Below are 27,512 nucleotides of genomic sequence, written 5' to 3'. Positions count from 1 at the left end.
GGTGGGATAGGAAGAAGGAGGCAGTATGCAGGGAGTAGAGGCCATGCAGGGAGTAGAGGCCCTGCAGAGGGCCCAAGAAGGATAGGGGGCTGAGGAACCCCTGAGTTCCCTGTCCCGGGCTGGTGCCGCGGGATCAGAAACTCACCCCAATGTTGGCTCTCCTGGTGCCTAGAGATCAGGTCTCTGTGCTGGTTGAGCAGCTCGCAAACAAAGCGCCTGCCCTGCTTGGTACAGGCAGGCCATAGAAACAAAGGAACTCCCGCCCGTTTGGGTGCCCCGAGGAATCGGACCCATTGCCCAGACATGCTAGGCTGGGTGATGTTATGTGTCAAAAGAGGGCAGTGGGGCCAAAGTTGGTAGGGTTCTGGATGCAAGCTGGGTGGGATAGGAAGAAAGAGGCAGTATGCAGGGAGTAGAGGCCCTGCAGAGAACCCTAGAAGGATAGGGGACTGAGGAACCCCTGAGTTCCCTGTCCTGGGCTGGCGCCGCGGGGTCAGAAACTCACCCCAATGTTCTTATATTTATATTTTAAGTTATCTTTTGTAGTATAATTTTCTCTCATATTTATTGTAAAAATTGTTTCTGATCCCAATACTTCCCAGGAATGTGCATTTATTAGAGGAAAGTCCACATGTAAATTATTATAGAAAAATCAGGATGACATGGTGAATAGCTACCGAGATATTTATTAGAAATAGTAATGATGTCATATGGATATAGGTCACATGATTAAATTCAGACTCAGTCTTTAGTTTTGTATTCATGTGGAAGGCTTTTTAAGTCCTATTTAGTATTCACTTTGAATACATATTTCATAAGCAAGTACATAGTAGAAAAGTAATATGATGAACTTGAATGTCTTCATTATCATTGCCTTAGAAATTGGAAGCTAAAGAAGGATCACTTTTGAGGATTTCTGTAAATTGAATGAAACAAAATCCTCTCATCCATGGGAGAGCTATGCCATAGTGATGGTTTCAGCTAATAACGTGGGCAGCAGTGGGAGCATTTGTACACAAGGAACAATGAGGGCTAAGATTGCATAGGACACACTGGCCTTTTAATGGATGCCTTTTATATAGCTAATGGCAGCAACTCTGTGAGCGAAAGAACAACAAACAAAGCAGTGAAGAGGAGAACATGCAGGTACTTATGTTTCTAAAAGCATCACTTAATAAATTATAAGAAGACTTAAAAGGAAGTCAAGTGACTGAAGAGGGAAGCTTGGGTTTATTCCCCAGATAGCCCTAAAAGGACTGGAAGACAAGGAAGCTGGATATAGATTATGAATGAAATATTTACAAAACAAACCCCAGAGGCAATAATAATTGAATATTTTATGGTTTGACTTATTCAACTTTTATGATTTAATTTTGTTCTTTATTGAGTTTAATTATCTTATCCCTAGGGTCACATGTTTCAAAAACTTTGAAAAAAAAGTTATTTTGATTACTAGGCAGGATTTCCCAGCTCTCTTTAAACTGAAATAAGTATTTTATTGAACTTTTTCCCATTGGTTTCCATTCATTATTTTAAAGATGTCTCTTGTTCCACAAAAAATATCCCTAATACTTTAGCAAAGACAGGACCTTCTAAAATAAATATTTCAAAAATCTCTGAACCACATGGCTACCTTTTTCTTATCAAACATGGGTAACATCTTCAATATCAATGCATAGGAAATACAATTATTATTCTGAATATTTTATAATTTAAAGGCGTTTGCCACCATCCACCTGGCTACCAATCTTAAAATTTATATGGAAACACAAAAATCTCAGAATTGTTAAAATAATCTTAAACAATAAAATAACTGCTGGAAATACCACTCTTCCTGATTTTAAATTATGCTACAGAGTTATAGTGATTAGAATGTATGATGCTGGCATAAAAATAGCTGTTGGTCAATAGAACAGAGTAGGGTCAGGATATAATCACACTATAGACACCTGACTTTTAAAAAATATTTATTTTATGTATATGGGTGCTCTACCTGCATATAAACCTTTTATGTTAGAAGAGGGCATCAGATCCCACTATACATGCATGGTTGTGAGCCACCATGTAATTGCTGGGAATTGAATTCAGGACCTCTGGAGGAACAGCAGCTAGTGTTCTTAATCACTGAGCCATCTCTCTAGCCCCCAGACACCTGACTTTTTTTAAGTTGTTTTTTATTGAGCTATATATTTTTTCTCCAGTCCCCTCTCTATCTTTCCCCTACCCTTCAACCCTCTCCCAAGGTTTCCATGTTTCCAGTTTGCTCAGGAGATCTTGTCGTTTTCTTCTTCCCATATAGATTAAATCCATGGGTGTCTCTCTTAGGGTTCTCTTTGTTCAAACACCTGACTTTTGACAAAGACTTCAACATAACACTTGATAGCCTGGATCTGATAGAGGAGGAAGGAGAGAATATGTGCGAACTCATTGGCATAGGAAAAGACTTTCTGAACAGACTGCTGAGCGCACAGACAGACAGTTGTCAAGTGAGACCACATGAAACTTAAAAGCTTCTGTGTACAGCAAATGATACCATCACTCCAGTGAAGAGGCAGTGGATAGAATGGGGGAAAAAGCTGTACCTTTGACAGAGGATTGATATCTATAGTATAAACCAATTAAAAGTGGGGCAAGCCACTGAACAGGGAGTTCTCAAACGGCGAAACACAAATGGCTGAGAAACATGTAAACATGTTTAATATCCTTTGCCATTAGGGAAATGCGAATTAAAGCTACTCTGAGTCAAAATGACCAAGATCAGAAAAAACAAAAACATAAACAAATGACAACAAATGCTGGCAAGGGATGTGGAGACAGGGGGATGCTCATTTTCTACTGGTGAGAGTGCAAATTGGTGCAGCTACTGTGGAAATCTGTGTGGAGGTTCCCCCCCAAAACTAAAAATAGATATAGCAAAAGCTTCAGCTATACAATTCTCAGTCATATATCTAAAGTACTGTTTATCTTCTATAGGGATACCCGCTCTTTCATGATCATTGCTGCTTACTTCATAATAGCCAGAAGTGGAAACAGCTTTTCTTTTGACTATCAGCTGATGAGTGGATAATGAAAATGTGGTACATTTATACAATAGAATATTATTGTTAAGAAAAATAAAAATTCCAGGTATATGGAAGGGACTCAAAACAGTCACGCTGCACGAGCTAACCCATACCGAGAAAGACAAACATTGCACAAGTTCTATCATATCTGGATGTTAGTTTCTAAGCTTTAGATACATGTGCTTCAACTGGAATACTCCAAGAGTTTAGGTAACTAGTAAGAAATCATGGGATGAGGGGGCCTTCCAAGGAAGGGGAAATATAATATAGTGTTGTTATAAAGGAGGAAAAAATGTGCAACAGTAATGGTTAAATGGGGGTGGGGATGAAATATCAGGACAATGGAAAGAATATGGAGAGGGATAAATAACATAAAGGTAGAATATGGGGAAAGATAACTAACATTAAGGGTCTTATGAAAAACCTTATGGAAACCTATTACTATAGAACAGCAGTTCTCAACCTGTGTGGGTTGCATATCAGATACTTTGCATATCAGATTACATTTTATTACATTACAGTTCATAACAGTAGCAAAATTACAGTTACAAAGTAGTATTGAAATAATTTTATGGTTGGGAATCACCACAGCATGAGGAACTGTATTGAAGGGTCAAGGCATTTAGGGAGGTTGAACCACTGCTGTGGACGATTCCTAAAATATATTCATACACATACATAAAAAGAGCTCACAAGGAGTTTTCTTATAGTGGGGTTACAATACCCCAATTAGACACAATGCCCTATCAAATAAGAAGTCCCACTAGTAGGAATGGGTTACCAGTCTTTGAGTTGTGGGCCTATGGAATTCCATGCCTTTCAAACATTACAGAGTATTGACCATGATATTGATTATCCTTTGGAACAAGATGGTAAGAACCTGTTGCTGAAGACACCAGATCCTTTAGCAATATAACATGGAGAGATAAAGCTGGTACTGGAGAATTACCCCCACTAGCTAGCTTTCATAGTCATGCAGGGGTTATGCAAGCTGCCAGAGCAGAAAAGTAATCACCAGTCTCACCCAGGAACCCTGAGAGCAGCTTTAACAGTCTTCCTGGCAAGGTCTGTGCACTGGTGCCACAGTGGCATGAATGTTATGGGAATAATGAACCATGCTTTGATTGGGTTTAAGGCCTCCTCCACGAGATGGAACCTATGCAGGCACTGTCAACAAGGCCAAGAACCCAAGGTTAGACAGGCCATGGGCACTAGGAAAGCCTATTACTATGACTCTGCAAAAGGGACATACCATTAAAATAACTCTGAATGACTTACTGCTATGCCCATAGATCAGTGCATCTCTCATTCCTTATCAGAGAAGCTTCTTGCAGTAGAGGGAGATTAACATAGAGACTCACAACTGGTCAGCATACAGAGAATGAGAGCCTTGAGGTGCTTAGCCTTAAATGGGAAATATATCACACTCTTCCCTGAAAAGCTCAGGTGTCTATACAGAAGAGGGAGAAGAAAAATGGAAAGAGCCAGAGGCAGAGGGTGACTTCAAGGAAATGGTACTCTGTTTTTCAGACAACAGAGTAGATGTCCTTGTGAACTTACTGGGGTTGTGACAACCCCCACAAGTTCAAGCCAGACAAAATCCTAGCATCGAGGAGGGATTGGCATTTCATTGCAGCGGGGAGAGGGAAAGTCAGTTTTCTTTAATGGAGCAATATGTAATATACAGTCTTCTCACCTAGGTACAGAAGGCCAACACAAATTGGATTGGATGGGAGAAGACAGAGAGAGGGAGAAGAGGGAAAGAGAAGAAGGAGGAGGGAGATGGAGAGTAGAGGGAGATGGAGGGGGAAAGAAGAAAGGAGGGAAGGTTGGAGTGGGAGGAGGAGGAGAGAGCAAGCAACATGAAAGTTGTGAATAGGAAGAGATGAGAACCTGGGAGGTGTTGATGCATGTAAATGTGGAGGCCGCAATTGTCAACTTCTGGTGTAATTCTTTGGGAGCCATCTACCTTGTTTTTGAAACAGGGTCTCTCAGAGGGACTTGGGCTAACATGTGGCAACATGCTTGCCTGGAGATAAAGCTCGGTTATTCACGCTTGCAAATGACAAGTGTGCTACCAACTGGACCTATCTTGCAGTCCTATCTTTCCTCAGTTACTAATAAATATATTATGATGCGTTAGCTTCTCACAACTGTCTGCTTGCTATACTTTATTTGTGCAGAATGTTTCCCAATAGATGCTTGTCCTTACTTACTCTCCATCCATAACTGTCTTTTTGTTAAAAGGAAAAAAGAAGAAATTAGGGCTGGAGGGAGGCCTCAGTGGGTAAAGCATCCACCACACAAGCTTGAGGATCAAGATTGAGAGCCCCAGAACCCATGTAAAAATGGGCAGACATGGTGGCTGCCTGCAATCACATCGCTTTGGAGGCACAGAGAGGGGACGTCTGGAGAAAATAGGACAGCTATACTAGCCAAAAGGATGGTCGCTGGATTTCACAAAAGACAATACCTCTAAAGAGTGGAGAGCGATTGGGGAAAACACCTAAGTCAGACCCCCATACAGGCATGCACCACCCCACCCCATACTCTTACACACAGTAAAATGCATATATATATATACATCAACACATACAAAAACAGTATTAATTAATCTACTAGTTAATACTTGGACAAAGGCAATTCCCTGGAAAGAGGTGTTTAAAGCCTTGACACTGTTATAAATGTTATACCAAGGGGTTTATATTTTATAGTCATGCAATACACATGTGCATAAATAGAGGAAGCGCCTGGATGAGAAATGCACAAGTACTTTACACAAGTGTTTCTATTTTGTCTTTTGGCTCTCCTAACCCATCCTCTCCTGTAACCTACTTATTGAACTCTGAAAATACACCACTGCAAATAAAACATTACAGTTGTCTTGGAGTCTCGGTTCCTTTTTTCCTTTCTTTTTTTTTTTTAGTTTTGTCTTAAACATTTATTGCTATTTTATATTTGTGTGTGTGTAAGTCAGAAGAGGGGTTAGCAGATCGACTGGAGCTGGAGGCACAGTCACCTAACCGATGTGGGCACTGGGAACTGAACGCAGGTCTTCTGGAAGTACTCTTAAACAATGACCTAGGAGGAGCAGAAGACTGGAAATAATCAAACTGAGGGCTGAAATCAACAAAATAGAAACACAGAAAACAATCCAAAGAATCAATGAAACAAAAAGCTGGTTCCTGGAGAAAATCAACAAGACTGATAAACCCCTATCCAAACTAATCAAACGGCAGAGAGAGAATACGCAAATTAATAAGATCAGAAATGAAAAGGGGGACATAACCACAGACACAGAGGAAATTCAGAGAATCATTAGATCTTACTACAAAGGCCTGTATAACACAGAACTGGAAAATGTAAAAGAAATGGACACTTTGTTAGATAAATACCATATACCAAAGTTATACCAGGACCAGATGAACAATCTAAACAGACCTGTTGGTCGCGAAGAATTAGAAGAGGTTATCAAAAACCTCCCTACCAAAAAAAGCCCAGGACCAGATGGTTTCAATGCGGAATTCTACCAGAACTTCCAAGAAGAGCTAATACCTATACTCCTTAAGGTATTACACAATATAGAAACAGAAGGGTCATTACCTAATTCCTTTTATGAAGCTACAGTTACTCTGATACCAAAACCACACAAAGACTCAACCAGGAAAGAGAATTACAGTCCAATCTCACTCCTGAACATCGACGCAAAAATCCTCAACAAAATACTGGCAAACCGAATCCAAGAACACATGCGAAAAATTATCCATTATGATCAAGTAGGCTTCATTCCTGAGATGCAGGGCTGGTTCAACATACGAAAATCTATCAATGTAATCCATCATATAAATAAACTGAAAGAAAAAAAACCATATGATCATTTCATTAGATGCTGAAAAAGCATTCGACAAAATTCAACATCCATTTATGTTAAAAGTCTTGGAGAGATTAGGGATACAAGGGTCATACCTAAATATAATAAAAGCTATATACAGCAAGCCGACAGCTAACATCCTTTTTTTCTTAAAAGCCAGTCAGCCTCTGTCTGTAGAAACAGCTCCACGGCCTTGTACTATAACTCTGTTGAAAATCGCACTGGCCTGCCCAATATCCTAATGACTTTTCTCTCAGCAGTTGGTAATGGTGAAACGTTATTCTAGTAACCATAATGTGTCTCATAAAACAATTGCATACAATATGTACTGTACTTCTATTTTAGTGAGCTCCTCTGCCGGAGTCGCGTCCTAGTAACCGTTCAGCATTTCGTAGCGAACTGCTTACCAGTCCTTCAAGTGTAATATCGCAGGAAGAGTGAAGAAATGTGTGATTAAAACATTCACCATTAAGTGGACCGTTTAGCACCACCCGGCACTGCAAAATAAACCAGCCTTCACATATGTAGGTGCTCATCATATAAATGACAGTTCTATGTGGTCATTTAATTTTATGATCTCAATTCTCGCATATATTGCTCACATAAATATAGTGTTCTCCTGCAGGGAGGTCTGCTGGGTGTTATAAAAATCAGTGAGACCTCAATAGGTTCAGAGGGACATCTTTTATAATTATTGCTATAAAATTTCTTGACAATGCATTTTGCTGTCCAGTGGCAAAAAGAAAATGATTTTCCAAAAGAATAGGTTTCAAGAGTGAGGCTAATGGAATCTGGGAACTTGTTCCTTTATTCAGCCATACTTGAATTCCTTTTTTTAGTCTCACCTTTTGGAGGCCTTGTTGCTCTTCACAATAAGTTTTTAAAATGACTCTTCAGTTAGAGGCCAGCCATGTTTGCACACTTTTGTGGTTTCATGAGGCAATGTGGGCTATCTAGATAGAAGTGCTAATTTCTTGTTAACCACAGTTAAGATCTTCTTGCAGGAAATTTAAAAAGTATTAGTTCTTTTGCACAATATGTTTTGGTTATAATCACCCTTTTTTGCAACACTTTGCAGATCTGCTCCCATTTCTCACATACCAACATTGTCCTTACAGAAATCAAGGGCAATTTGTTCTCCCCAAATAGTGGACATGTGACTCTCCACTGGAGAATGCTTGACTTACCAAGCTCCACTAACAGAGAAAATTGACTTTCTGTCTTTCAGATGACAGCAACTGTTTATAGCTCCACAGCTAAGGGTGGGATTTCGGGTCCAAGTCCCTTCTCCGTGCTGGGATTTGGTATGACTTGGGCTTGCATAGGTCTTGGGTATACCATCACAGTGCTTCCTCAAATTCACCCACCACTTTTGGCTCTTATTCTTTCCACCCCCTCTTCCACGATGAGGATAAGAAAAGAGGAGGGAGCAGAGTTTCATAATATCTGAATTAGAAATGGTTTGAAGAAAACTCCTACTGATTTTGAAAAATTATACCATTAACACTATTGTTTGAAGATTATTGTTAATTTTCTGACTTCTGAGTTGCATATTTATAGATTTTTAAATACCATGTATCAGGGTATTTGATGATCTCTTAGTTTCTGTTTTTTTGTCTAAGACAAATTGTGATTGGTACTGTTGCCTTGTGTGACAAATGCTTAATGGAACACTATTGGATTTGGGCACTTGTTCCCTGATTTCTTTCTGTATAACTACTATAATAAATATTCTATTTAAAAGTACAAAAATTTACTGTTTACTGTGAGAAGTTTTTTTATTCAATGAACTGTTGAATATACATTTAAAATGGAAGAGAAGCTGGAACTTCACCATTGTGGAGAGAATATCAGTGCAGTATGGCACAGATGGAAACAGAATGCCCTTGTCCGTATGTCAGCTGTATGATGCCCTGAAGCAGTCATTTGTCTGTCGCTTCTACTGTGCTTGGCTGGTGCAACAGTAGAGTAGAATGGGATGGTGATGTAACTCTCTCCCAGCCTCACATCTGAGTCCTGGGCAAGACTCCACCTCCATTTGCAGAGATGGGTATGCAGCATGATCTTAAACCACACAGGAAATTGCATTTTGTGCATCATCATAATTGGTTTACAAAAGGACATAACCATAGTCCAAGTACCTCACAGAGTATTTCAGCAACTTTGTAGGAAACAATGCATGAAAATAACAATGCCAATGTGCAAGATTAATCTTGAAGTTGATTTTGTTTTTTTGGAATTATGAAGTTTCCTTCTTTGCCCTGATTTCACCACTTGGTGGGGCTTGAGACTGAAACTTTTATATGTAAGGGAACAATAAAAAAGATAAATAGGGAGATGACCATTTGAATCATTTATTTAAGAGTCATTTAAAACCAAAGCTACCTCCAGAAGATGTTAGTCAAAGCAAATTAAGTTACCTAAAATTTGGCATGGAGAGAGCCTGGAATAATCTATATATTCTTAAATTTTTGTTTCTTATGGTCAGCAGCCATCATTTCTTTTTCCGTAAGATAGCTCAAGTTTAGCTTTTGCTAGTTACAACCAACATGCTATCAGTGAGTCCTTCATGGCTAAAACAGTTTTCAGCATGGTAACTGCTGCTTCTCCTGTGTGTATATAAGCCACAAGTTCACTTGCATTCCATCGATATATTGAGCGTCTTCATGTGATAAGTTCCATGGATGCAATGAAAAGACATGGGTTTATCTTCATAAGGTAGCGTCTAATGGCAGAGATAGTCAAGGAAGCAGATAAAATAACAGCATGCGACAACATAACACGTTTTTAAAGATACATATGAGAGACTGAGTCCCATAGCAGATAAGGGAGGGCTGAAAAAACAAGATAGAAAGATGCTTGGGAAAAGAGAAGGAAAGGGGGATGAAGTCCAGAAATAAGTGAACGCAACTATAGTCACCTGATTTTTCCTTTACAAAGACATAAAATACATCCATTTGAGAAATGATAGCCTCTTAAATAAATGGTGCTGAGCAAGTGGTATGCATATGTAGAAGGAGGAAAATTAATCCTTATATCTTTTTCTATACAAAACTCATTTCAAACTGAAATGAAAACTTTGAGGCTCTAGAGGGAAAACAGGGGAAGTTCTTCAATATACAAACACAGGCACAGACTTTGTAAAAATGTTTCCAGTGATACAGGACATAAAGCCAGGACCTGAGCCGGGCGGTGGTGGCGCATGCCTTTAATCCAAGCACTTGGGAGGCAGAGGCAGGCGGATCTCTGTGAGTTCGAGACCAACCTGGTCTACAAGAGCTAGTTCCAGGACAGGCTCCAAAACCACAGAGAAACCCTGTCTCGAAAAACCGAAAAAAAAAAAAGAAAAAAAAAAAAAGAAAAGAATAAAGCCAGGACCTGAACAACGGGATTAAATGAAACTGGAAAGCTTCTACACAACCAAGGAAGTTGCTGAAGGAGTCCCGGTGCTGATTTCTAAACTCCCTACATCAGTATGCACCCCACCAGTGAGAAAGGTCTCTCTCTCCCTATATCCTCACCAGCATTTGCTGTCATTTCCTTTCGTGCTGACAGTCATTCTTTCTGGGATGAAGTAGAATCTCAAAGTACTTTTAATTTTCATTTCTCTGATAGCTAATGATGTTGAAAAATTTAAAAAGTGTCTATTAGGCACTCACACTTCTTCTTTTTTATTATTTTATTTTTATTCTTTGATAGTATTATACATGTATATAAGAAAACATGCACCTAACCCCACTTATGACTCCGTATGTTTTTTCCTGATAACTCTCTAAGTCCATTACAATCAGGTAGGCTTCATCCAGAGATGCAGGGCTGGTTCAACATAGGAAAATATATCAATGTAATCCATCATATAAATAAACGGAAAGAAAAAAAACATATGATCATTTCATTAGATGTTGAAAAAGCATTTGACAAAATTCAACACCCCTTTATGATAAAGGTCTTGGAGAGGTTAGGGATACAAGCATCATATCTAAATATAATAAAAACAATATACAGCAAACCAACAGCTAATATCAAATTAAATGGAGAGAAACTCAAAGCCATTCCACTAACACCAGGAACAACACAAGGCTGTCCACTCTCACCATATCTCTTCAACATAGTGCTTGAAGTTCTAGCAATAGCAATAAGACAACATAAGGAGATCAAGGGGATTCAAATCGGAAAAGAAGTCAAACTTTCATTATTTGCAGATGATATGATAGTGTACGCCAGTGACACCAAAAACTCTACCAAAGAACTCCTACAGCTGATAAACACCTTCAGTGATGTGGCAGGATACAAGATCAATTAAAAAAAATCAGTAGTCCTCCTATACACAAAGGATAGAGAAGCAGAGAGGGAAATCAGAGAAACTTCAGCTTTCATGATAGCCACAAATAGCATAAAGTATCTTGGGGTAACACTAACCAAGGACATGAAAGAACTATTTGATAAGAACTTTAAGGCTTTGAAGAAAGAAATTGAAGATGAAACCAGAAAATGGAAGGATCTCCCATGCTCTTGGATGGGTAGGATCAACATAGTAAAAATGGCAATTCTACCAAAGGCAATCTATAAATTCAACACAATCCCCATCAAAATCCCAACAAAATTCTTCACAGACCTTGAGAGAACAATAATCAACTTTACATGGAAAAACAAAAAACCCAGGATAGCCAAAACAATCCTATACAATAAAGGAACTTCCGGAGGCTTTACCATACCTGAATTCAAACTCTATTACAGAGCTATAGTATTGAAAACAGCTTGGTATTGACATAAAAACAGAGATGTCGACCAATGGAATTGAATCGAAGACCTGGATATTAACCAACAAACCTATGAACACCTGATTTTCGATAAAGGAGCTAAAAGTATACAATGGAAGAAAGAAAGCATCTTCAACAAATGGTGCTGATATAACTGGATGTCAACCTGTAGAAGAATGAAAATAGATCCATATCTATTACCATGCATAAAACTCAAGTCCAGATGGATTAAAGACCTCAATATAAACCCAACCACACTGAACCTGATATAAGAGAAAATGGGAAGTAGACTGCAATACATGGGCACAGGAGACCACTTCCTACGTATAACCCCAGTATCACAGACAATAAGAGCAACAATCAACAAATGGGACCTCCTGAAACTGAGAAGCTTCTGTAAAGCAAAGGACACTATCATTAAGACAAAAAGGTATCCTACTGCATGGGAGAATATCTTCAACAACCCCGCATCATACAAAGGTCTGATTTCCAAAATATATAAAGAACTCAAAAAACTGGACATGAAAATTCTAATTAAACCAAGTAAAAAAATGGGGTACTGAACTGAACAGAGAATTCTCAACAGAAGAAGTTCAAATGGCCAAAAGACACTTAAAGTCATGCTCAACCTCTTTCTGTTTTCTATTTCCATCCATTTGCCTGCAAAATTCAAGATGTCATTGTTTTTTACCGCTGAGTAGTACTCTAATGTGAATCAATTCTACACTTTCTTTATCCATTTTTCCATTGAGGGGCATCTAGGTTGTTTCCAGGTTCTGGCTATTACAAATAATGCTGCTATGAACACTATCTTGAGTGACATAACCCAGACCCAAAAAGATGAATATGGTATGTACTCACTCATTAGTGGACTCTAGCCATAAACAAATGACATTAAGCCTATAGTTCACAAGCCTAGAGAAGCTAAATATCAAGGTTAACCCAAAGGAAAACATATATAGATCCTCCTGGAAATTGGAAGCAAACAAGATCACCTGGCAAAAGGTGGAAGCATGGGGGTGGGGAAAGGGGGAAAGAGAAGGAGAAGGGAAAGACCAGGGAGAGCTTGGGGGAGTGGGAGGGTGGAGATGGAGGAAGGGCAGATATAGGAGCAGGGAAGAAGATAGTTGCTTTTATTATATCCCAAATATTTTGGTTTGCTGTATTTTCATTGAATCCAAAGATTTTTTTTTAAAATTTTCCTTCTTGATCTCATCAGTATTTCATTTATTGTTCTAAAGTGGGTTGTTTGATGTTCATTAGTTGTTGTCTTTTCTGTTTATTTTTGCTTTTTATTTTATTCTATGCCGGTCAGATAGGATACATACAATTATCTCAACTCTCTTAAATTTTCAATATTTTATTTGTGTACCAATATGAGGTATATTTTTGAAAAGATTTTCAAAGGGCTGCTGAAAAGAATGTGTATCGTGCAGTGTTGGAATGTAATATTCTGTAAATATCTGTTAGGTCTATTTAGTCTAGGATGTAATTTCACTTTTTTGTTACTTGTATATTTTTTACTTTGGATGACTTGTCCATGGTGAAAGTGATATACTGAAGTCACCTATTATTACTAGGTTAGGAATAATCAATGACATAGTATCTACTAGTGTTTGCTTTATAAAATTGTGTCAACCAAGCTTGGTGCATATATGTTTAGAACTTTAATATCATTCTTGTGGAGTATTCCTTTAACCAATATGAACTCACCTTCTTTATAGATTCCTACTACTTTTAACATGAACTTTATTTTGACAGATATTAAAACAATGGTGCCTGATTATTTACTGTTCCTACTTGTTTGGGATCTTTTTTTCTATCCCTGAAGATAAGTTGTCTTTTTCCAACAAAGACATTTATCTTGCTTTCTAATCCAACTGGCTAGCCTGTGTCTTTCAACTGGACAACTGTAGTCATTAACAAAGTTATTAATGACAGATAGATATTGTAGTATGAATTATCCAGTACTGGATAAAACCATTGATATCCTTTCTTACCCCAATACTACCTTCTATCACCTTAACACCTTAACAACTAACCAGAAAGAGGATCTAGTTAGTTCAAGGCTGATTTCATTGTGTCCTATAACCAAATGTGTGTGTTTAGGTCATAGGCTTTTGCTGTCTAACTGTGGTGGGCAACTAAAGAAATGGCAGTAGCCTGTGTTGTTTTGGTTGGCTCTGAGGTCTCTATGAACAATAACTCAAAGGAAAGTAACCTGTGTCTGGTCCTGAGATTTTCGTTTAATAATTTTTATCTTCTGGGAGAAGCATTGTTCATCAATGTGGGATACTTTTGTTCAAACTTTCTTTTTCAAAAACAGAGAATTCTCAACAGAAGAAGTTCAAACGGCCAAAAGACACTTAAGGTCATGCTCAACTTCCTTAGCAATCAGGGAAATGCAAATCAAAACAACTTTGAGATATCATCTTACACCTGTCAGAATGGCTAAAGTCAAAAACACCAAGGATAACCTTTGCTGGAGAGGCTGTGGAAGAACGGGTACCCTCATCCATTGCTGGTGGGAATGCAATCTTGTGCAACCACTGTGGAAGTCAGTGTTTCGGTTTCTCAGGAAATTCGGGATCAACTTACCCCTGGACCCAGCAATACCACTCTTGGGAATATACCCAAGAGATGCTCTATCAAATGACAAAAGCATTTGTTCAACTATGTTCATAGCAGTATTATTTGTAATAGCCAGAACCTGGAAACAACCTAGATGCCCTTCAATGGAAGAATGGATGAAGAAAGTATGGAATATATACACGCTAGAGTTCTACGCTGCGGTAAAAAACAATGACTTCTCGAATTTTGCATGCAAATGGATGGAAATAGAAAACACTATCCTGAGTGAGGTGTCCCAGACCCAAAAAGATGAATATGGGATGTACTCACTCATAATTGGTTTCTAGCCATAAATAAGGACCACGGAGTCTACAATAGGTGAACCTAAAGAAGCTAAGTAAGAAGGTGAACCCAAGGAAAAACATATAGTTGTCCTCTTGGCTAAGGGAAGTAGACCAAATTTCCGGGGAGAAAATGGATCTTGGGGGGGGGTGGGATGGGGGTAAGGGGAGATGGGGAGAGAAAAGGTAGAAGGGAAGGAGGGGGGACCTGGGAAACAGGAGAATTGGGATAAAGGAAAGGTGGATAGGGGAGCACGGAACCACAATTCTTAGTTAAGGGAGCCACTTTAGGGTGGGCAAGCGACTTGACCCTAGAGGGGCTCCCTAGTGCCCAAGATGAGGTTCCCAGTTAGTTCCTTGGGCAGCTGAGGATTGGGAACCTGAAATGACCCTATCCTAGAGCAATACTGACGAATATCTTGCATATCATCATAGAATCTTCATCTGGTGATGGATAGAGATAGAGACAGAGACCCACACAGGAGCACTGGACTGAGCTCCCAAGGTCCCAAGGAGGAGCAGAAGGAGGGAGAACATGAGCAAAGAAGTCGGGACCACGAGGGATGCATCCACCCACTGAGACAGTGGAGCTGATCTAAGGGGAGCTCACCAAGGCCAGCTGGACTGTGACCGAAAAAGCATGGGATAAAACCGGACTCTCTGAACATGGCGAACAATGAGGGCTGATGAGACACCAAGGACAATGGCACGGGGTTTTGATCCTACTTAATGTGCTGGCTTTGTGGGAGCCTAGCCAGTTTGGATGTTCACCTTCCTAGATATGGACGGAGGGGGGAGGACCTAGGACTTACCACAGGGCAGGGAACCCGGACTGCTCTGTGGACTGGAGAGGGAGGGGGAGAGGAGTGTGGGGAGGGGGAGAAGGGTGGGAGGAGGGGGAGAAGGGTGGGAGGAGGGGGAGAAGGGGAAGGGAAATGGGAGGCTGGGAGGAGGTGGAAACTTGTTTTTTGTTTATGTTTTTTTTCTTCTTTTCGCAATAAAAAAATAAAAAAAACAAAAAATAATATTTTTAATAAGCTTCTAAAATAGTGATGTTTAATATGTCTTCTTCATGCATGCTTAGCTTTGGTCAAGACACTCTCTACCCTTCCTTTGCTGAGCCTCCTTTATCCCTATTCTTGCTTGAATCTGTAATTTTTGTGATTATTTCTACTTTGCATTATAGATTTCACAGTACCATTTATCTCCAACCCAGCCCTTAGAAAGGAAATAAGATTGAAGTATAGATATAACTTGCATATAGAGGGTTCATAAACAAGGAAATGTGATCCTTACATTAAAACAAATATAAGCCAATAAGGCCAGAAGTTGATATGGCGGCATAACTGACTTTGATTCATTTAACAAGAACAAACATAGATTAACTAAGAAAAAAAGACTACAGTTAAAAAGATTATTACAATAAAGAGACTCAGATAATGGGGTTGAAGGTGATTATAGTGATATTTCATTTGTATTTTAATAAATAATGCGTGCCTGAAGATCAAAGAGTAAAATAGTCCCATTGGTCAGCCTTATAGACCAGACAGTGGTGACTCACACTTTTATTCCCAGTAGCCAAACTAGTTTGCCATAGAAACAGGGTGGTAGTGGTGCATGCCTTTAATTCCTAGAGAGGACCGTAAGACAGGAGGAAACAGTTCTTAGACACAGTCTCATTCTGAGATTCCTGGAGGCAAAATTGCCATTTCAGAATGTGAGGTAGAGGTAAGAGCCAGTGACTGGATGTTTTGCTTTTCTGACATTCAGGTTGAATCCCAATATCTGTCTTTGGGAGTTTATTACTTGCCCTACAGGTGATTATTAGAATTAGAAGAGTACTCCAATTATGACATTGCAAGTATCACAAGGATCAGCGCAAAAGAGTTTTTTTTTTGTCCAAAGATAGAAGTGAACAAGGTTATAAATCATCAACTGTGAAGAAAACAGATGAATGGACAGAAGGTGCATATATCAAGATTTGACTAGAGAAATCTTTATGAGGTCAGACATCCCCTGGGAGAGGGTTTGTATACTGACTGATAGTGATGATGGGACAAAAATCATAAACAACAACAGAAATTTGAGTAAATGAACTTAGTAAACATTTCATTCAGATTAGTCAGTGGGTACAAAGTGTTTAGGCTGTGACTAGTGAGTCACAGAATAAGAATTTGGAGTCTGTGTGGCAATTTTTAAATGTAATCAAGAGAGGCTGCTGTGGGTTTGATTGGAATTATTTGGGAAGTTCTGGTTCTTCACAAAAAGTTATGTCCCAGACTATGAAAAGAATGGAGCGTTTCTTCATCTTTTTATTTCATAGAATTACAGTCCTTGTGTAGATTTATTGGTCAAGTTTCAGAAAGAAGACTTTAGCTATACTTTGCAGAAGAAGTTGAGGGAGAGTGAGATGAAATACAAAAAATATATTGTGATTTAAATGTAATACTCCTGAACCAATTAGAGACAGTAGTAATTTGAATGTAACAGCCCTGGACAGGGCAGAGATAATAGTGATTCAAGTGTAACACCTCTAGACTCACTAGAGACAATTGTCATAAAGAAAGAATTGAAGGGCTGGAGAGATGGAGGAAGGTCATTGGCTAATAAAGGAACTGCCCTGGCCCATTTTATTGGTTAGAGGATAGGTGGGAGGAGTAAACACAACAGAACGCTGGGAGGAAGAGGAAGTGAGGTCAGTCTCGACAGCTTTCCTCTCGGGAGCAGATGCCTGAGAGAGATGCCATGCTCCTGGCTCCTGGGCAGACACACGCTATGAAGCTCCGACCCAGGATGGACATAGGCTAGAATCTTCCCGGTAAGCGCACCTAGGGGCGCAACACAGATGATTAGAAATGGGCTAAATTAATATGTGAGAATTAGCCTAGAAGAGAATGGGCCAAGCAGTGATTAAATGAATACAGTTTGTGTGTTGTTATTTCGGGCATAAGCTAGCCGAGCAGGCGGCTGGGGTGTTGGGGACGCAGCCCCGCCACCCCTAATTACTACAATTAAGAGCATTTCCTGCTCTTCCAAAGGTCCTGAGTTCAATTCCCGGTAACCACATGATGGCTCACAACCATCTGTAATGAGGTCTGGTGCCCTCTTCTGGCCTGCAGACATACACACAGACAGAATATTGTATATATAATAAATAAATAGAAACCTTGTCTCAAAACACCAACCAAACAAAAAAATTAAAAAAAAAGAATTGAAAATATTTTCAGAATATAAAAAAGAGATGAAAATTAAAAAAACAAATAAAAATACATTAACAAGCTCTTGAAGGTCTTAGTGTTTGATTGTATCTGAGAGTTGAGCACAACACATTTTGGAGTCAAAATTCTATTAAGAAGTTAATTTTGTTAATTATAACTACAATTTCCCTATAAACACTTCGGTGGTTTCTTTAGTTTCCATCACGCATGAGAATCTTTGAGTCTTGCTTCACAAAGCCCTTTTCATCCTTAAGGGACTTCATTTTCTTCTAGGATGACTCCTTTCCTTGATGTCCTGTACTCTTGTTTGGTCTGATTTTTTTCCTTTGGTTTTTAAGACAACAATCTTTTGTGTCTCATTTCTTTCTCTTATTACATTAATGACATACTGTTACTTGTAATCCACGTAGAGTCATTACTGAATTGTATTCCATTGTTTAAATACATTGGAATTAATTTATTCCACCATTTGGAGACATTTGGTTCGGTTTCAGTTTCAGTTGAATGAGTAACGCTATTATAAACATCCTTGTAAGTATGTCTTCTACTGTACTAATTGAATTTGAAGAGCAATGCTCCATGGAGTTGCTTTATGTTTTACAGGTGTGGGTTACCATTTTTGATTTTGCTTTTTCGGAGATTATTACATGGTCTGGACTGGAATCATAATCTCAACAGTTATATGAGTTTAGTCCTTTTGTTTCCTCATTATTTATCTGCCTATCTTTATGAATGTTGACTTTTGTTTTACATTAGCTTTACAAGTAGATCTTATCTTTACATTTTGTTTCTGAGAAGGGGTCTGCACACCTTTCAGCTGAGAGTCCAGAAATTTGATTGGTATGATTGTGGCCTTATAATCATGAGGACCTAAGTTTGGACCCCAGAACCCATGTTAAAGGAGGAAATAGATGAAGAAACAGGCATAATGGTGCATACTTGTAATCCCAGCCCTGTAAAATTGGGAACAGGTGGATTCTTGGGACTCACTAATTTGCAAGCCTAAATATTTGATGAGTTATAGGCCAGAGAAACCTTGTCTCAATAAACAAAAACAAAATAAAACAAAATCCAGGGAACTACACCTAAGGACATGGTATATAAGGTGAACCCTTGGCCCCCACATGCGTGTGTACCTGCACACAAGTAAACATATTTATCACACACGCACACACACACACACACACACACACACACACACTCATGAGTGTGGGTCAGGGGTTCCTTACGAGAGGCAGGGATAACTCAAAAGCTGCTGTATCACCAGAAAACGTATCTTGGATAATGACTTCCAGCAACCTGCATCCCTGGAACTCTCTACACAACTTGTAGTCACTCAACTATAGGACTCTCCCTGATTCCCCCAACAACCCTCCACAACAAAGTCAAGACCTAAACAGAACTTAAAGTTCCTGGAGGCCAGTTACTTGGGGGCTGCAGAGGAAAAGCCCCTGACCCAAACTCCAGACACACAGTGGTTTCAAAAAGAAGTAATATATTCTGAAACTTAACAGCTTATCTAAGAAAAACAGCCAACTTCCCCATTCTGCCCCTAACAGAATCCTGTGCCTTTTTCCTGTCCTTATCTACAAACCCTTAGCTTTGAAGCATTCAGTCTAAATCTAGTTATTGTGTTTCTGGGTCCTGTGCCCTGATCACAGCATAGCTGGACCTGGAGACACCATCTCTCTGGCATTAAGTAAAGCCTGCTCTATCTGTCGAGGTCTTCCAAATTCTCATCTTTTCTTTTTTCCTACAAACTTAATTCATACATATTCTATAGCAATAGCCTAAGTATCTCTTTCTGCAGTTTGCCTTCTCAGAGTCTACACCATCAGAAACCATTTACTTTTTTTTTTCACTGCTGGGTCAGGGACCTTAAGAACCTTTTATGTCCCTGTTCGTCCCAATTCTTGACTTTTTGTTTACCTCCTGTGACAGGAGCAAGTGTTTCAGTTTGGAGGGAATGCTGTGCGAGCATGCACACACACACGCACACACACAATTTACCTGAGTCTATGCATTCTTAAAAGAGTTTTCTTGGAGCTGGAAAGATCATTCAGTGGTTGAGAATATATCATGCTCTTGCAGAATTCAATTTTCAGAACTCATATCAGGCTGCTTACAACAGTCTGCAAACCCAGGGAATCCAATACCTTGTTTTCACCCAGTGGGCACTGTGTTTATGTGTATAAACTCGTATTCTCCCACACACATATACACACATAATTAAAGAATAAAAATAAAATTTTATAAAAATCTTTTCTGTAAACATAACTTGCCTCATTATAAAGGTATTACTGACATCCTCTTACTAATTATTTTATTTGCTTAATTTCATTTCATATATTTTTTTAATTTCTTTTATTGAAAATAGATTCTCACACAATATATCTTGATTATAGTTTACCTTCCCTCTACTCCTCCTAGTTCCTCCCTACCTCCCTTCCAGATCCACTCCCTTTCTTTCTCTCATTGGAAAAGAGCAGGTTTCTAAGAGATGACTGTTAAACATGAAAAAATAAAGCGAAGTCGGACATGACAAGCACACAGGAGGTAAAGAGTCCCGAGAACAAGTCTGGAATCCCATAAAAGTATTAAGCCTATTATTCTTAGGTTTGTTTCTCTAATGGTGTTCCAGATTTCCTGGCTGTTTTATATCAGGAGATTTTTAGTGGAGACACGTTGCTCTGGCTGTTGTTGATTGTATGTTCTCACTGAGGTCTCGGCATCTGGGTTTGGTGTAATTACAGGTCTGGGTACTGATTTCTGGATTTGTCTTTGTTGGGTCGATGTTTTGGTCTCTGGTTTCTGTTTTCTCCCTGGAGTTTTGGAGACTTGGATGGCTGTGTGCTGCTTGTTTTCCTGGCCTACTCAGCTGGTGTGATCACAGAGAACGCCTGATGGGGTTGGAGGCTGGGATACTGGGATATGAGCTCAGGGATGGAAGGCTGGGGTAGCAGGTCTTTGTGATCCTTTGAGGATGGGCTCAGAGAGGAAAGAGAGACCACTACAGGCTTACTGATGCAGAACTGGACATGAAACTGGGGGTGTTGTATCTCAGGAGCAGTAGGGGAGGTGTGGGTCTGTCTTCAACCTACTTGTTGCCCTAGGAGGAATGGTCCTTGTGTTAACACAACGTGTATTTTGGGGTCTGAGGCAAAGCAACAAGTCGGGGAAGAAAGTTAGAATGGGAAGGTCTGTGGGATCTGCAGGAGATGGGACCTGGAAGAGACTGGGAGAGAAGGCAGCCTTGGGTGTTCTGCTGCAGAACTGGGGATGAAGCTAGGGATTGAATCTCGGGGACAGATAGAAGAGACGGTCTTCAGGCAGCCTTCCTGGTTTTCTGTCAGGCACCTATGTGTTAGCAGAGAGTTTCTGTTGGAGTTGGAAACTGAGCTACAACGACAGTTGGGTGATGGAGGTTAGCAGGGGATGGTCTGTGGGATTCACAGGAGATGTGGGCAGGGGAGGAAGAAGGCCACAGTTGGTGTTCTTTTTCTGAGTCAGGGACAAGATTGGGGAATTGGATTTTAGGGGAGGAGGGCTTGGAGAAGATCTTCAGTTGGCTCACCTGTTTCCCTGGTCTGTTCAGCTGGTGTGATCTCAACGAACACTGGCTGGTGTTGGAGGCTGGGACAGTGAAATGAGTTGGGGGAAGGAACTTTGGGGGAGAAGATCTTTGTGCTCCATTGGCAATAGGGTCAAAGAGGAAAGGGAGACCATAACAGGTTTCCTGCTACAGAGCAGGCAATGAGCTTATATATTTTTATTATTTAATTTAATTTTGTTAAACTCTTACACCATTGGTTTTACTTCAGGGCGGTGTGAAGCAAAATAACATGATGACAGTAGAAATCTGGATTTTTTTTTCCCCCAAACTGTGTGTGACAGACTGAATTGCTCCCTTTCTATGAATGTGGTGACGATCTAGCCCTCAGTGTGACTGTTAATGGAAAGTGGGTTCATAAGCATGGACTCTTTAATCAATTTGATTTAATTCCTTGTGAAAAGGGAAAGACTGGGAATGTGTCCACACAGGAAAACATTATATGAGGACAGAGGAAGAAGATGGCCGTTTGCAAGCCAAAGGGAGGCCTCAAAAGAAGGGCCCAGCTTAGCAAAACACTGTGGTAAGAGCCTTGACTATGAATGCCGAGTACAGGAACTAAAGCTGCAAGGTAACTTTGTCATTTTTTTTTTTTTGTGCTGGGAATTGAATCATGTACTTGCTAGACAAGTGCATTACCACAGGACTACAGGGCTACACTCTAGCACAACTTTGTTATCTATAAGAGCTCAAGATTTTAGAAAGAACTCCCATGTGTGGTGCCTAGGAATGAGGGGGCAAATAAGACAAAGTTTTTGAACTAGACACCAACAGTGTCAGATTCTCACTATTTTTATATCTAAGAAGTAGTTAACACTAAAATATGGTTTATAATACATCTCAAAAACATTACATCAGTAATTCATGCCAATAACTTCTACCTCATCAACCATTCTCCAAATCATGAATTTCCCTTGTTTGACAAAGGAATAAAATGCAAATCAACTGCTTAACTAAATATGCGTATCTTTCTGTAAAAGAACTCTCATGTTGTGAACACAATATGGTTATTGTATTAGATTGCTTCATTAAAAACTACACTAAAATATAGGTATCTCTTTTAGCAACTCTGAGTATTGGGAAGAAACTCTGGTATAAATAATTTTAGGATTTTCAGCTGATTTATTTATATTTAAGAACAATATTAACAGAAATTATTCGAGAAGTCATTGTTTTTTACTGCAGCGTAGTACTCTAATGTGTATATATTCCATACTTTCTTCATCCATTCTTCCATTGAAGGGCATCTAGGTTGTTTCCAGGTTCTGGCTATTACAAATAATACTGCTATGAACATAGTTGAACAAATGCTTTTGTCATATGATAGGGCATCTCTTGGGTATATTCCCAAGAGTGGTATTGCTGGGTCCAGGGGTAGGTTGATCCCGAATTTCCTGAGAAACCGAAACACTGACTTCCACAGTGGTTGCACAAGATTGCATTTTTCTTTGTTTCAGAAAAATAAACATTTCTGCTCTATATCTTTATGTTAATTTCTTTCTTTATGGTGCTGAAGATTGACTGTAGGCTTCAAGTGTACTAGCCAGTTGCTCTACCACTGAGATGCACCACAAGCCTGGGAAGTGTTTTTTGTGTATGTTGATAGACTGGTGCTGCATCCACAAGAGGGTCTTTATGATTACCTTCCCCCAGAAACAGACCTTGAGGCAAAATTTGAGAGGAAGTGATTTGTTTGGGAACTCACGCAGAAAATGCTGGTTGCTGGGTAGGAAAGTATGTCAACATTGCGAACTATGACAGTGCTCTTAGTTTTAGAGGGTTAGTCCATTCTCATCATGGTGGGGAGTGCGGTGGCAGGTAGGGAGGCTTAGCACTCAGAGAAGTAGCTGAAAACTCACATCTGACACAGGTAGGTGACAGAGAGATGATTCGTGTTTTCCATTTAATCTCTAGTCTTTGTCTTTTGGCTGAAGAATCAAGACCATTAATATTCACAGATTTTATTAAAAGGTGTGTATTTTTGCAATCTTTGCAATATATATATATATATCTCAATCTTTGCAATATATATGTTTATTTATTTTTTAGGGCTTTGCCATTTTCTATTCCTCACTTACTCATTTATTTTTTAATATCATTTATTCCTTCCTGTTCTTTCATGGATGTGCTTATCATTTTCTTCAGTTACAGGATTCTTTTGTTTATTTATTTTTGTACAGTGTTGGATTATGGGTTATGAAATAGCTGTAAATTTAATACATCTCCAGAGAAATCATCAGTATATAAAGTATTCTCTATGTGGATCAAAGGAATGGATTTTTACCTGTTGTACCTTAAGGGAGACATTAAAATTATGTATAAGCCGTAGTGGCCTCCATGCCTGTCATTGTGTCTAGTTTTGATTACACTGAATGGGCACTTGGGTGTCCCAGCCCAAGTTAAACAGCCAAGTTATTTTGTCTTCTTGTTCTTAAGTGTTTTTTTTTTTTTTTCTGTTATTGATTTCTGAGCTGTTAAGATCTGAGGACTTAGTAACCACCAGAGGCTGTTTTATTTCTCTATCTGAGATCCCCTGGTCTTTTGCATCCTATTAAGGTTAGTGTTAGGCCTTTTACAATCATATCAAGCTATTTTCCACTGCTCAGAGGTTTATGTGTATCAGTAAAGGGGTTAATCACCAGACATAACCCTAAGGACATTTTTCCTTACCACTGGGCATCACTGCTACCATTCCCAGATGCACCATGTGATTTAGTTAGTTTCTGCAGGTGACAACAACTTCTCTTTATCACGTGGAAAATCTTTCCTCTATGTTTCTCTTTCTGAGTTCTACCTAGCTGTCTATAGTTCAGGTACAAGGTACTAGAGTACCAGGTATTAAGTACCAGGATACATCAGAGAAACTTTCCTTTTATGGTGTGGGAGTTCCTTCTGTCTATGTGTTGCTTTTATTGGTTAATGAATAAAGAAACTGCTTTGGCAGTGTGGCGGTTTCTCAGGAAATTCGGGATCAACCTACCCCTGGACCCAGCAATACCACTCTTGGGAATATACCCAAGAGAGGCCTTATAATACAACAAAAGTATATGCTCTACTATGTTCATAACAGCATTGTTTGTAATAGCCAGAACCTGGAAACAACCTAGATGCCATTCAATGGAAGAATGGATGAAGAAAGTATGGAATATATACATATTAGAGTACTACTCAGCAGTATAAAACAAGGACTTCTTGAATTTTGCATGCAAATGGATGGAAATAGAAAACACTATCCTGAGTGAGGTAAGCCAGACCCAAAAAGAGGAACATGGGATGTACTCACTCATATTTGGTTTCTAGCCATAAATAAAGGACATTGAGCCTATAATTCGTGATCCTAGAGAAGCTAAATAAGAAGGAGAACCCAAAGAAAAACATAAAGGCATCCTCCTGAATATTAACCTTCATCAGGCGATGAAAGGAGACAGAGACAGAGACCCACATTGGAGCACCGGACTGAAATCTCAAGGTCCAAATCAGGAGCAGAAGGAGAGAGAGCATGAGCAAGGAACTCAGGACCACGAGGGGTGCACCCACACACTGAGACAATGGGGATGTTCTATCGGGAACTCACCAAGGCCAACTGGCCTGGGTCTGAAAAAGCCTGGGATAAAACCGAACTTGCTGAATATAGCGGACAATGAGGACTACTGAGAACTCAAGAACAACGGTAATGGGTTTTTGATCCTACTGCACGAACTGGCTTTGTGGGAACCTAGGCAGTTTGGATGCTCACCTTACTAGACCTGGATGGAGGTGGGTGGTCCTTGGACTTCCCACAGGGCAGGGAACCCTGATTGCTCTTTGGGCTGATGAGGGAGGGGGACTTGATTCGGAGAGGGGGAGGGAAATGGGAGGCGGCGGCGGGGAAGAGACAGAAATCTTTAATAAAAAAATAAATTAAAAAAAAAGAGTGAAAAACTGCTTAGAACTTGAGCGACTGGGGACAAGTTATACTGTCGCAAGTCCGGAGCCTCGTTATAATCTATCTGGAGCTGCCTTTAGCCTTTTCTAGCCCCCCAGTGTCCTTGAATGGCCAGTTTCCTGGTGAATGTCAGGTGAGACCTTTGGAATGTGTTAGCTTCTTAGCAGGGCACCAACTTCCACCAGCCCAGAAGCTAAGAAAGTTCCCAGATTACATAGGGGCCAGAAAAGAGATTTTTCCACCTGACATTTCCACCGATGTATTGGAAAGACTTAATTTATGTAAGATGTTCTATGTTGATACTGTAAAACTTCAGCTCACTAATTCAGTTTGCTTTTGAGGTGAGAGCAGTGTCTTATATCAACAGTACATTCCTCCCTCTCCATCTTTTTAACATTTTTATTTATTAACTTCTTGTTTGACAGCAGCTCCCTGAGCTGGAAGTCGTGGAGTGGGCTACACTGGGCTAGCCAAGGAGCCCACTGGTTTGCCTATTTCACCTTCCCAGCTCTGGGATTACCTATGTGGGTCGCTGGGCTCTTTGTATTTTGTGGACGATGGAGGATCCAATTCAGGTCCTCACACACTTTGGAGAAAGAAGCGGGGCACTGTACCAACTAAGTCACCTCCCAGCCATATTCTGCCTTTTAAAAGTTCTTGTATTTATAGCAGAAACAACTTAGCAAATAATAAAATAAAATAAAATTCCTTAAAAAAAAAAAAAGAAACTGCTTTGGACCTATGGCAGGGAAGAACTTAGGTAGGCGGGCAGGACTGAATGCTGGGAGGAGGAAGGCAGAGAGAGAGATGCCATGGAGCCACCGCCACTGGAGATAGATGTGCTGAAACTTTGATGGTAGGCCACGACCTCATGGTGATATACAAATTAATAAAAATGGGTTAAATTAAGATGTAAGAGTTAGCCAATAAGAAGCTAGAACTAATGGATCAAGCAGTGATTTAATTAATACAGTCTCTGTGTGGTTATTTTGTTGCTGGGCAGCTGGGACGAACAAGCGGCCTCCTTCCCACTACACTTTTAGCATTCTTGATATCTTCCATACTCTGAAGCCTACTCATCCCTGTTATGTACAAAACCTAATGTTCAAGTGTGCACACATCAAGATTCTGCAGGCCCAAAGGAAGGGAGGTCAAGATTGAGCATGCTGCCTCTTAACCTGAAGTGACTAATAACCTTCTTCTTCTTCTTCTTCTTCTTTTTTTGTCCATTAAAGAGCTAGATCTGTTGGATGACTGTAGTGATTTAGCCTTACAGGAAGGAAAAGGAATGAGGGAAGATGACAAGGACAGAGTCCCTGCTTCAGTTCTCCGTGTGTGCCAGAACAGTCTGCCTGTGCCTGTGTCTGCTTCTGAATGAGATTTTGACATGATCAGTCTTGCTGAAGCCCTTTTAACTTATTAAATAGTTAAATTAATGAAAAATAATTGCAAAGTAAAAAATACATTTTTTCATTTTGAAATTTGCAAGTTTATGGTGCTTTTAATGTATCACTATTATCCAAGTATATAATTGATAATATATTTTGGAGGAAAACTATTTCCATTTTAATCCCTTTAATGACATATTTCTCTTGCTTTTTATACTGAGCCATGGCAATTATGAGTGAGAACTTGAAAGAACTTACAAAGGAAGGGAGAAAAGCATGAAATGAAGATAGGGTAATACACACACACACACACACACACACACACACACAGGTAGACAGACAGAGACACAGAGAGAAACAGAGAAAGAGAGAGAGAGACAGAGAGACAAAAAGGCAGAGAAAGAGAGAGGGAGAAACACACAGAGAGAGAGACATAGAGAGGCATACTCAGGGTATTTACCACATAAATACACAGTATAATTGTCAAACTACTTACTAAAAATGTTTGTGACACACGTATGGGACAAAATTGATTACATCATCAGCTAATTAATGCTAATAATAGTGGTTTCCATGTTGGAATCTTGAGTTGTATGGTTAAATATTGAATATGCTTTGTGTTCCTGTCTACTTGTATTCAACTGTGCTTTGATTTTAATGACCTTTATCTGACACTTTTATGATATTACTTAACACTTTGGAAATTGGAGACAAATACGTTTCCTAAGAAGTAACTGAAACAAAAAGTCCACAAACCATAGAAAGC

Source organism: Microtus oregoni, unplaced genomic scaffold (assembly GCF_018167655.1).
Source record: "Microtus oregoni isolate MIOR12 unplaced genomic scaffold, Mior012 000028F_ref0000031, whole genome shotgun sequence".
NCBI lineage: Eukaryota > Metazoa > Chordata > Mammalia > Rodentia > Cricetidae > Microtus > Microtus oregoni.
Note: the sequence above shows the minus strand (reverse complement) of the source record.